Here is an 11,490-nt window from a genome sequence, read left to right as displayed (position 1 = left end):
CACGCCTGGATCTGCATTTCAATCGGAAGCACACACACATCCATTAATCAACCAACACAGGAAAATGAGCGCTGAGCTCAGACCATCTCTCTCTCGTTAGCACACATTACGCTATACCCCTCGGATTTATTTTTATCATTATTCTTTTTGTAAAGGAACGTCAAAGCCTAATTTCTCTATTAATATTGATGTGTTCAAGTTCCTGAAGCCAATTACTTTAGACAGTTAAAGTATTTAACCAATGCTTAAAAAATCTCAAGAATGTTAACATTAGGCTCTGAAAGAATGATTACCTGATGCATGGTATAAGGCAACCTTCTCGTTTAACAATTTTAAGAAGATGTATCATAAATTGTTATTGCTGCACTTTGAATAAATTAATTCTGAAACTACCTCTCGAGTTTTTATTGAATGAATACTGACAAATATTTAAATATTATGTTTTCCTTTTCAAAGCAAGGAACTGGGATTAGGTCTATTTTTGTCCTGTGCAGTTCAGCTTCAACTCAGTTATTCTAAATGTACTCAATTACTGAGTTTACTTGATAAATATATCTGGGATCCATGCAACTTTTCCATCCCAATTGCCACTATTTTCATTCAGCCTGGCTTTACTTTTCACCTGACTACACCAATAACCTTGTAATTAATCTTTTTACTTTGAGTCTTGACCCACCCTAACCATTCTCTACATAAAATCAAATTCTTTTTAACATGCAAACTTCAATTGCCTAGAATCTTCCAGGAGCTCTCCATTTTGACTGAGATAAAATATGAGTCTTACCCATGGTCCGCAGTGGCCCTGGGATGTTCCAGACATTAATTCTTATTGTGACATTCCCCAATTTGCATTCACTCTTCCATAGGACACTGTTGCTCATAAATCCCAACACACAATGTGCCACCTCATACCAACAAAACTTGGTATGTACTTCTCTATTTTTATTACAAATTCAAGAACATTTTGTGCATTCTAAACATTTAAGTATAATGCAAAGTTACAGAGGTGTGTTTCAGGATGAGAAAGAAGCTTGGATTCCTCCATAGCGTAATATCTTTAGTTCATGAGTAGAACCTCTGTAATGTTAAAGAATAATGGTTCAAAGTATAGGGAATGAAGCCAGAAACATGAATATGAACTGATAATGAATAGTCTTAGAAGCCATATGAAGGAATACACAACACGTAGTGGGATCATTGAAAGGATTGGTCTCAATTAACAACCCATGGTAATACACCAGCTCCAAGAGAAGTCATATCATTATCAGAAATCTGCTTGGTGTGCCTGGCATCAGAAGAGGAGGTGTCAATTGTATGTGACTCTCACAACTCTACTTCAAATCTCTGCAATAGAGGCAGACAGGCAAACTGAGCTATGTATACAAATTATATACCTCTGGAACTCAACTTCTTTTGTTGACCAATTCTTCTCTTAAATATAGTGATATAATTTATGCTCTACCATCATTTATCAAGTCAATTTGAGTAAACTTCCCTTGAAAAAAATCTTTAAAATCATCCTCTTTATGAGGTAATTTTCCATATTTTTTTCTTAAAAATATTCCTGGATATATGTGATCTGATATTAAAGAAAGTCCTTTAGCATGCATGACCTTTTATCCACATGCATTATGTGAGACACCCTTTGATACCCCACAAGGACAAACTGGGGGAGGAAGGAGATACATACATTCTAAAGAAAATGGTAGGAATAGATGTCATCAAGCGGCTCCTGGAAAATTACCATGCAAGTGGCAGTGACAATAATTACAATAGGATTCAGAGCAGGGTCAGAGAAGGCTTCAAAGAGGATATGGAATTGGATCTGGACGTGCAAATATAAGAAAGATTTGCGTGGACAGAGAGGAAGAGTCATTCTTGGAACCTGGGTTGGTGCACTGCAATTATCTTCTTAAGTAGATGATAAATTGTCTCCAAGGCACAGTGAGATTCTCTCTCAGACGAATTATGCAGGCAGCCCTACAGATGGGACTTCCATAGCTGTCAGGGGGATTTCACAGTCTGAACAAATGATGGGCAGATTAGAATAGACAGCAGTGAGAGATCTGTTTTCTTGCTAAACTCAAGAAAGGCATCAAACTGGAAAGCTTCAAAGGGAAGTTGTCATTAGAGTGGGCAAGTTGTGCAGATATTGCCTGCCTGATATTGATCATTTTACCCCCATATTCCTTCAGTATTCAGCAAATACTCTCAAATAACCATTGTGTACCAAACATCCACAGTCCTTTTTTATTTTATTTTTTGAGACAAACTCTAAGTTGTAGAGGTTGACCTTGAACTTGTGATCCTCCTGGTTCAACATTTCTTGTCCTGGGTCCCTTGCTGTTCTTTTTATTATCTTTCTATACATGTTTAAACTTAGTGAATTATATTTATACATACTGACAGGATTTGTTGTTACATATTTCTACATGCCCATAATACACAATTTAACAATACAATTTGGCCAATATCACTTCCTAGTACTTTTCCCCGTCCCTCCCCACTTTCCGCCTCTTGGTCCCTTTCTTCTACTGATCTCCTTTGAATTTCATGAGATCTGCCCCACCCCCATCTTTCTTTCCCCTTTTCATTTTAGCTTCCACATATGAGAGTAAACAAACAAAACTGAACGTTCTGAGTTTGACTTATTTCACTTAACATAACGGTCTCTATTCCTCTGTTATTCTTAATGCCGATCTTAGAAAACTTTCATCACTTTTACACTACAGGTTAGCTGGTTAGCTTGGTGGGATGAATAGAGGCAGAGTCCGTTAATAAACCTGGATTTGAAGCCTCACCTCTTATTATCTATGCCTTCTCTATTTTCTGACCACTTCTCTGAATTTCAGTTTTCTCATCTGCAACATAGAAATAATAAATTGTCTTCCATCCATCACACCAGAAACCTTGATAAATAGGTTATACTTCTCAACCTGGAGAGTGCATTAAAGCGCCTGGGAAGTTTTTGCAGACCTGTGGCTTGGGCCCCATTTCCAGAGATTCTGAATCAATTCAGCAAATCAGTAGTTTCCTACTTCTCCAGGAGTTGTAATTTGCTGCCAATTTGGTAGTGCTTCTTACGTTTTCCCCAGTTTTGATATGGTGACTGGAAAGTAAGAGGTATTTCATAATATTTATCCCTAAAAGTGTTGTACATTTGAACAGATGTATAAACATAAAAAAAGAGAATGTATGGATGAAAAATCAGCACATGAAGAGACACATAATTTGTCACAGGAAAAATGTAAATTAAAACCACTATTCACGAAGTGGCTATGATTTTAAAGTACTAACAGATCATACCAGCTATCGATGATATTGGGGAAAAACTAGCCTTCCCCTATATTGCTGGTTAGAATGTAAAATGGTGCAACCACTTTGGTAAACATTTTGTCTGTGTCTAAAATAGTTCAATGTTTTTCCAGCATGTGACTCAGACATTCCAATACTAGGATTTACCCAAGAGAAGAAAATATATGTGTTCTCATAAGGGCTTTTAATAGAGATATTCATAGAAATTTTATTTATAATGGACAAAAACTTGAAGCAACATGTATTTCTATCACCAGGTGGATAAATTAAAAAATTGTGATATAGTTTTATAATGAAATCTGACTCAGCAATAAAAATGAATTATTAACGCACACAACAGTACTAATGGATCTAGAAATAATAATGATAAGTGAAAGATGAAAAAAATAGTATTGTATAATCCCACTTAGATAAAACCCTATCAAACAGAAATTAATATCAATGGGATTTCAGTAGGCCATATGGAAATGGGAGGGATAATTTATGTGTTCCTTAGCAATTATGGTAATAGTTTCAAAAAAGTATCCATATGATAAGTGTGATCAAATTGTATAATTTAAATACATGAAAAATTTGTAGAGTAAGTAAACCTCAATCAACCTATAGTATTTTTAACAAGAAAATGAGAATAATAGGTTTGTGAATGAAGAAGTACAGTCAAAATATAGGTTAAAAAGCTCACACATGCCTGCATATTCCAATTATAAAGGTTTTCAAAAAATTTTTGAGCCTATCATTATCGTAACAAAGATATTATGCATAACATGATTTATTGAAGCAGGTATTAATTATCTATCACCTAGAAAATTATCTAAAATTTAGGTGCTTAAAATAATAACATTTATTTTTCTCTTCTGCAAAGTTGAGTCTAGAATCTTACACTATGGTAGTCCTGGAACATCATGCAAGACGTCCTGCTTCACTGAAGCTCTCAGTTGGGGAGATTGCTTGGACATATTTCTTAGAGATAAAGGGAAGTTTCAAGAGAGCCCAGCTGTTCCAGTGTTGGTCATCTGAGTCATTCTGGACCAGCAGCCCACATATTTGTGAGCACGTCTTCTGATGTTTCTATCTCCAACCTTTCAGCTGCCCAAGCCGATGTCTAATGCAGTAAACAAGAGCTCTCTTTGTCAATTCCTGTCTAGGTAGTAGATTATTAGGCAAAATAAATGTTGTTGTAAGCCACCACATCTTGTAGTGATTTGTTATACAACAGATTACAAGGAGATATTTTGGTACCTGGAAGCAGGATGTTGTCATGAAAAATCCTAAAATGTGTAGTTTGATAATTGGGTGTTTAGTAGAAGCTGGAAGAACATTAAGGATGCAGTTAGTAGAACTGCAAAGAGCGTGGAAAAGACTGTTAGTAGAATCCTGAGGGTCTTCTATAAGACATAGGGATGGCACAAGGTGTACCTACAGAGAGCGCTGCCTGCTAGGTGGCAAGTCATGTGCCCATTTGTAGGGGTCCTCTCTGCCACATCCCACGTGGAAGAGAAAAGGGTTAACTGCCAGAGGATGATGTTGGCAGTTTTTCTATAACCTCCAAAATTTATCTACTCAGTAAATACACAAGAACCAATACTCTTTTTAAATGAAAAGGGGTATGACAGGTCTGGCCATACCAGCTCTGGGCTCTTACAACCACCAACTCTAGGCTCTTACAACAACAAGTCACCCAACTCTCTTTTATTTATATACACAGGTAAGGACCAGGAGAAGCTTCTTCTGTGATGGACAGGATAGGGTAGAGTTAGGGGAGCCACTCTCTTAAGGGGACTGTTTCTGAGGGAGACAGGGAACCACTCCCACACAACACCACATACTTCCCGGCGGTTCCTAGAAGCCAGACATCTGTGTCCCACGGCTCCACCTAGTCTGATTCTGCTAAATAAGGATGGCTTCCCACACCCATTGACTTCAGATCAGATGAAATCTGTAGGCCTTCCTTAGCAATACAGATTCTATTATAAGTGCAATGTGAAACCTTTGCTGTGTTTAAGCAATGAGGTGGTGCGCTATAATTTGCAATCTAGGAAACTTACTCTGTCTACCTTGCAGTTGAGAAGGTGAGTGGTGATGGAGCCTTGGACTAACATTATTAATGGAGACAGAAAGAGCGGATAGGAGAGTAGCGATAAAAGGAGCAGTCAGGACTCAATGATAAGATGATTGTGTAGCAAAGGTAAGTTTCCACCTTTATCTGAGGGATCTTGGGAGAGTCAAATAAAATGATGGGTCTGTAAGTGTTAAATAAATATAAGGCTTTTAAAAAGTCTTCAAGAGACTTTCTGCAATACCCAGGGAGGGGTCCATATGGCACTGGCATTTTCCTTGATTCCGGTTATAACTTAAATGGAAACTGTCACAATGTTGGAGACCTTGATATCCTGCAAATGAAGGAGGATGTCTTCAAATTCTTTGCAGCAGAAACCCACTTAGGTGTCACCAACCTTGATTTCCAGATGGAACAATATAGCTACATAAGGAAAGGCGATGGCATATACATCTATACATCATAAATCTGAAGAGGACCTGGGAGAAGTTTCTGCTGGCCGCTCATGCCATTGTTGCTATTGAAAACCCCCTGCTAATGTCAGTGTCACATCCTCTGGGAATACTGGCCAGCAGGCTGTGCTGAAGTTTGCTCTGTCATTCCCATTGCTGGCTGTTTCACCCCTGGAACCTACACTAACTAGATTCAGAGCCACTTCTTCTGGTGGTTACTGATCCCAGGGCTGACCACCTGCCTCTTGCAGAAGCATCTTATGTCAATCTGCCTACCGTTGCTCTGTGTAACACAGACTCTCCTTTGCACTATGTGTACATTGCCATTCTGTGCAACAATAAGGGAGCTCATTCTGTGGGTCTGATGTGGTGGATGCTGCCCCAATAAGTTCTGTGCATGTGTGGTACCATTTCCCATGAACACCCATGGGAGGTCATGCCTGATGTCTACTTTTACAGAGATCCTGAAGAGATTGAAAAGGAAGAGCAGGCTGCTGCTGAAAAAGCTGTGACCAAGGAGGAATTTCAGGATGAACGGACTGCTTCAGCTCCTGAGTTCACTGCTATTCAACCTGAGGTTGCAGACTGGTCTAAGGTATGCAGGTGGCCCTCTGTGCCTATCCAGCAGTTCCATGCTGAAGACTGGAGTGCTCAGCTAGCCACTGAAGACTGGTCTGCAGCTTCCACTGCTCAGGCCACTGAATGGGTAGGAATAACCACTGAGTGGTCTTGAGCCATTCTGCAGACAATTAGCAAAATGGAAATAAGGTTAAAGAAAATGAACACCAATTTTTTTTATAAAAAGAATCATCACGACATTTCATGTCTGCCAACATATCAAGAACTTAAAGCGGGTTTGCTTGACTCTGCTTCCAATTCTGTCTTCTACAGCACAATGCATCTTGTTCAGTAGTCTTAATGCACACGTGAATACCCTTCACTGTGGTGCCTGCTTTATGGATGAACTCTGACTATATCTAAATGGTATCTATATTTCCTTTGAATACTGCAAACTGGTATTTGATCATTTCATTTTCCTACAGAAGATGAAACATTATGATTTTCAATAATCCATAAAGACAGGCATTTGTTTCCTTTGTGAAACTGCACCCTTCAATGATTATTCTTCACATTAATCATTGTAAAAGCAATGCTTAAGGTAATCTCTTTCTTCCTGCAGATAATAAATGTCTGCTGTTGACAGAGAAAGTGTGGAGAGGTGAAAGCCAGGGTGAGCTCTGTGTATTTGTGAGATAAACAACTGTCATCATCATAAGAGTGCTATGATCATGCAAGGCCAAAGTTGACTCTTTACATAATGATGAAAATAAAACTAATTTTTCCAACTGATGATTCAAAAGATTTTGCTGAGGATATCTATCTGGTAATTTATGTTCAGAAGCCTAACTTTATTAAATGCCCATAAATTCATAGTTCCTGTTGTTAAACACTGAACAAAGTAGCATCTGAAGTAGCATTGACAGACACTCGACTCTGTAAAATCATCTATGACTTACTGAGGCATAAAATAACCTAGTTCTTTCTTATTCTGCAATTACTAGGCTCAAAACTGAATGTGAGTCTCCAGGGTGAGTCTAATCTAGGATGTAAAAGATATAAAATTCAATTGAATTATAGATATAGTAAAGAAAAGCAACTAAAAGTATTACTTGTTTTCAAGAACCATTCCTGGGGACATGCTGCATGGATGCCCAACACCCTTGGCAAATGAGTTCCACTTGGCATTTCTTTTAAGCAAAAAAGACAAAGAGGATGGCATTATTGTTATTATTTAGTGCTCATTTTGATATTGCACTTTATCAATGGTTTCTGTAGATTGCTTCATCTAATTCTGATGAAATCCAAGCTGGTTAGGTGTCACTATAAATCCTTTTGTCAGATTTTTTTTTTTAAATGAGGTTTAGATGAGGTAAAAGTGACTAATGCATGTCATAAAATGTTCTCGTTTTTATAAATATTGCTGTCATAGCAAGCTTGTCTAACTCCAAGCTTGTGTTTTTCCTCTTATACCCAGCTAGATCATGCATAATTTCAGTGAGTTTTTAAGTTATATTTCAAAAAGGATTTTTAGCAATTTTAATGCTAATGTTTTCTTCACAGTACCACACATGCCTCACAAAATTTCTAAGCTCCATGACCATTTATGTATAATCCATTTTTTTGGAATGTAGTTCCTATCTGAAAACCTCACACATTTAAGAAGCAGATTCCATGGCTCAGATTCTTCTGGAAAAATTTCCCTAATCTCCAATAGAAGTTTATTGCTGCCCCACACATATACCCAGCACATACAAGCTAAACATACTGTAACAAATTAAATAATTATATGAAAAATTGTGTTTCTTCCCAAGCTTTTTGGGAGATACTTCACAGAAGTAACCATATATTATTTGACTTTGAATCATTAGTGCTTAATGAATGTTTGCTCTATAGTTGCCATTAAATTAGTATCTGCTTAATTAATAATTAAATAAGCACAAACTACATATAAAATATTAAAGTGTTTGTTATGTCTTTGATGTAAACATATTTGTCATATTTGTATCTTCAGATTTCTAGTAGGCAAGGAAGATAACTACAAAGAGATAATGTTAATTTTGAAGTAATTAATGAAGGCAATAAGAAATTCAGGTACATTCTCCCTTTTATTATGGTGGAATCATTAATATGTTGACTTAGAACATTCTGCAACCAAGGAAAATGTTTTATAATAATCTGGAAGTCAAAATAAACATGCTGTACAAAAACATGAATGTATTTTGATGAATAGATGAGAGATTCTTAGATTGGTCCAAGAATAAGTTAATTAATGACATTGTTTTATAAGGTGAGACATAGTTATTATTCATCATCACAGATTTTAGACTCATTACACAAGTTACATCTCTTTTTCCTTTTAAGAAGCTGAATAATATATAAGGGTCAATGTAGATGAAGTCCCAACTAACACATTCTTGACTATCAATAGCAAGGAAATGGCCATGTTTCTTTTCCAACCTGTGGAATATTAAAACAAAAACCTTACAAAATGTTAGATTCTTTTAGGAAATATGACAAATTAAATAAATATCACTTCGATGGGAAAATAAATTTCATGGGAGACCGAGATGAATTTAACAATGATTAATCATACATTCACCAAAATGTCACACTCCCTGAAAAGTGATCATTCCATTCTACAAACACCTTATTGGTACTTTACTGTATGATCTATGGTCCTTACATAAAGTAAGAATCTTTAGTTATGTACTGTGGCACCGGTGGATGAAGAAACAATTTGAGAGAAATTAAAAGATGGGCCTGTGATTGCAGAAATTCTAAGAAATAAAGGTATGCATAGATATAACAACAAAGATAATAAATATAGATTCAAAAAGATGTAAAAGAACAAGAGGGAGGGAGAATGCAGAATGGGTTATGGGTGTGTTCACAGTAGGCAGGTTTTACACGTGGCACGAAGCTAGAGCATGCAAGGCAGAGACTTGGGAGGGACATCCAGGCAGAAGACCCAAGCAATACAAAGCCATGGAGGCTACACACAAGGGAGAGCTGAGAAACTTCTGGAGTTCTGTTATCTTGAGCATAGGCTAGGTTCATAAATGATGTGGAATGAGGCTGCGGAGGCACTGGATGCCAGGATTCAGAGTGCCTTTTGAGTTTGGCATGGGAAACTTTAATGTTTTTATTGTTATTGGAAATCATTGAAAGGTTGTGACCAAATAATGTTGGAATTTTAGAAAGGTTACTTTGGTAGCCTTGGTTTCCTAGAAGAAGGAGTAGTGATGGATTGGTTACAAAATATCGTAAAAAGGCAGGTTAAAGAAAAAGAAAAAAAAAAAAAAAAAAAAAAAAAAAGCCTGCCGGGTGTAAATACTAAAGAACCAGAAGGACTAGGACAGTGTTGGATGAAGGGAGGACAGATGGGACCTAGCTTTAGGAGGTAACTTACATGTGAATTGAAATTTTCCTTCATGTATTTGCAGGAAAAAAACAAAACAAAACAAAACAAAACAAACAAAAAAACTCTAGGAGCTACCAGGGATGGCCACATAGGTGGTAGTGAGACCACTTATTTTAGCGCAGGAGAGGTGTGGGTCAAAAGATAAACTCTCCTTTATTAGAGTCTATATTTTCATAATAGTTTCTAAATATCTTCTGTAGTTCAGTTGTGTCCATTGTGATATTTCCTTTTTTATCACATATTTTAGTGATTTGGGTTTTCTCCCTTTTTCTCTTTGTTAGTGTGTGGCTAGGGGTTTATCAATTTTATTGATTTTTTCAAAGAGCCAACTTTTGTCAATTTTTTCAAGAAATGTTGGTGAGGATGTTGGGAAAAAGGTACAGTCATACATTGTTGGTGGGAGAGCAAATTGGTGCAACCATTATGGAAAGCAGTTGGAGATTCCTCAGAAAACTTGGAACGGAACTACCGTTTGACCCAGATATCCCACTCCTTGGTTTATACCCAAACGACTTAAAATCAACATACCACTGTGTCAATCACATCAATGTTTGTAGCAGCTCAATTCAAAATAACTAAACTATGGAACCAACCTAGATGCCCTTCAACAGATAAAGAAAATGTGATTATATATACATTACATATATATATATCATATACATATATATAGATGGAATATTATTCAGTTTTTTTGTTTGTTTGTTTGTTTGTTTGTTTTGTGGTGCTGGGGATCAAACCCAGGGCCTTGTGCTTGCAACTTGCAAGGCAAGCACTCTACCAACTGAGCTATCTCCCCAGCCCTATTCAGTTTTAAAGAAGAATGAAATAGTGCCAATTGCTGGTAAATGGATGGAGTTAGAAAATATCATACTAGGTGAAATAAACTAAACCAAACCAAAAAAATAAAAAACAACAACAACAACAACAAAAGTTGAATGTTTTCTCTGATACGTGGAAGCTAATTCACAAAAAGTGTGTGGGGATAAGGAAGAATAGAGTTTATATTAGGGAGAGGAAGGGGTACAGGGGAAGGAATGATAGTAGAGTAAAACTGACACTATTCAAATACATGTAGGACTTCATGACCTGTGTTATAATGCAATATGTATAATCAGAAAAATGAGAGATTATACTCTATGTATGATCTATCAAAATGTATAAATGCATTCTACTGTCATGTACAACTAACTAGAACAAATAAAATTTTGAAAATTAAGAAAAAAAGACAAATTCTCCTACCATTCAGATCAAGACTACAAGCACAAATTTCTTTATTAAATTAAAAACATTTGAACTGTTTCAAAGCATTTCTCAATGGTGGTTAGATATCTCTGACTCTCCAAAGGGGAGAGGAGAAATTAAAAAAAAACAATCTTTCTATATCTTATGTAGTCTTTAATTCTGAAACTTAAATACAAAAATGCTTTGACATTTTTTTCCTAGGTGAATTTTTATGTTCCGTGTTTACAAACTGATAGTCTATGCACAAGACAGATGCCTTATATCTTCCATGATTGTTCTGGTGACAGTGCCATCTATTTCTAATCCACTCACTATCATCATTTCCTCCTAATTCATCCCATCTTACCTTTTGAAATATCACTTTCCTTCTATCAAGTCCAGAAATTGACTCAAGTTCATATACTAAACACACATTTTTCAAAATAAATTTTAGTATTAAACAG

General features: G+C 36.5%; 1 pseudogene across 1 annotated transcript; it reads left to right on the top strand.

The window, feature by feature from the left end:
- The first annotated feature begins 4,198 nt into the window (after nt 1-4,198).
- On the top strand, nt 4,199-6,556 carry LOC306647737 (small ribosomal subunit protein uS2-like; annotated as a pseudogene). Its single transcript has 2 exons — nt 4,199-4,361; nt 5,620-6,556. The product of its transcript is annotated as a small ribosomal subunit protein uS2-like (transcript).
- Nucleotides 6,557-11,490: the final 4,934 nt, after the last annotated feature.

The sequence above is a fragment of the Sciurus vulgaris genome (genome assembly GCF_902686455.1).
Source record: "Sciurus vulgaris genome assembly, chromosome: 17".
NCBI classification, from domain to species: domain Eukaryota; kingdom Metazoa; phylum Chordata; class Mammalia; order Rodentia; family Sciuridae; genus Sciurus; species Sciurus vulgaris.
The sequence above is the reverse complement of the archived record's forward strand: the minus strand, read 5'-3'. Positions and strand labels throughout refer to the sequence as shown.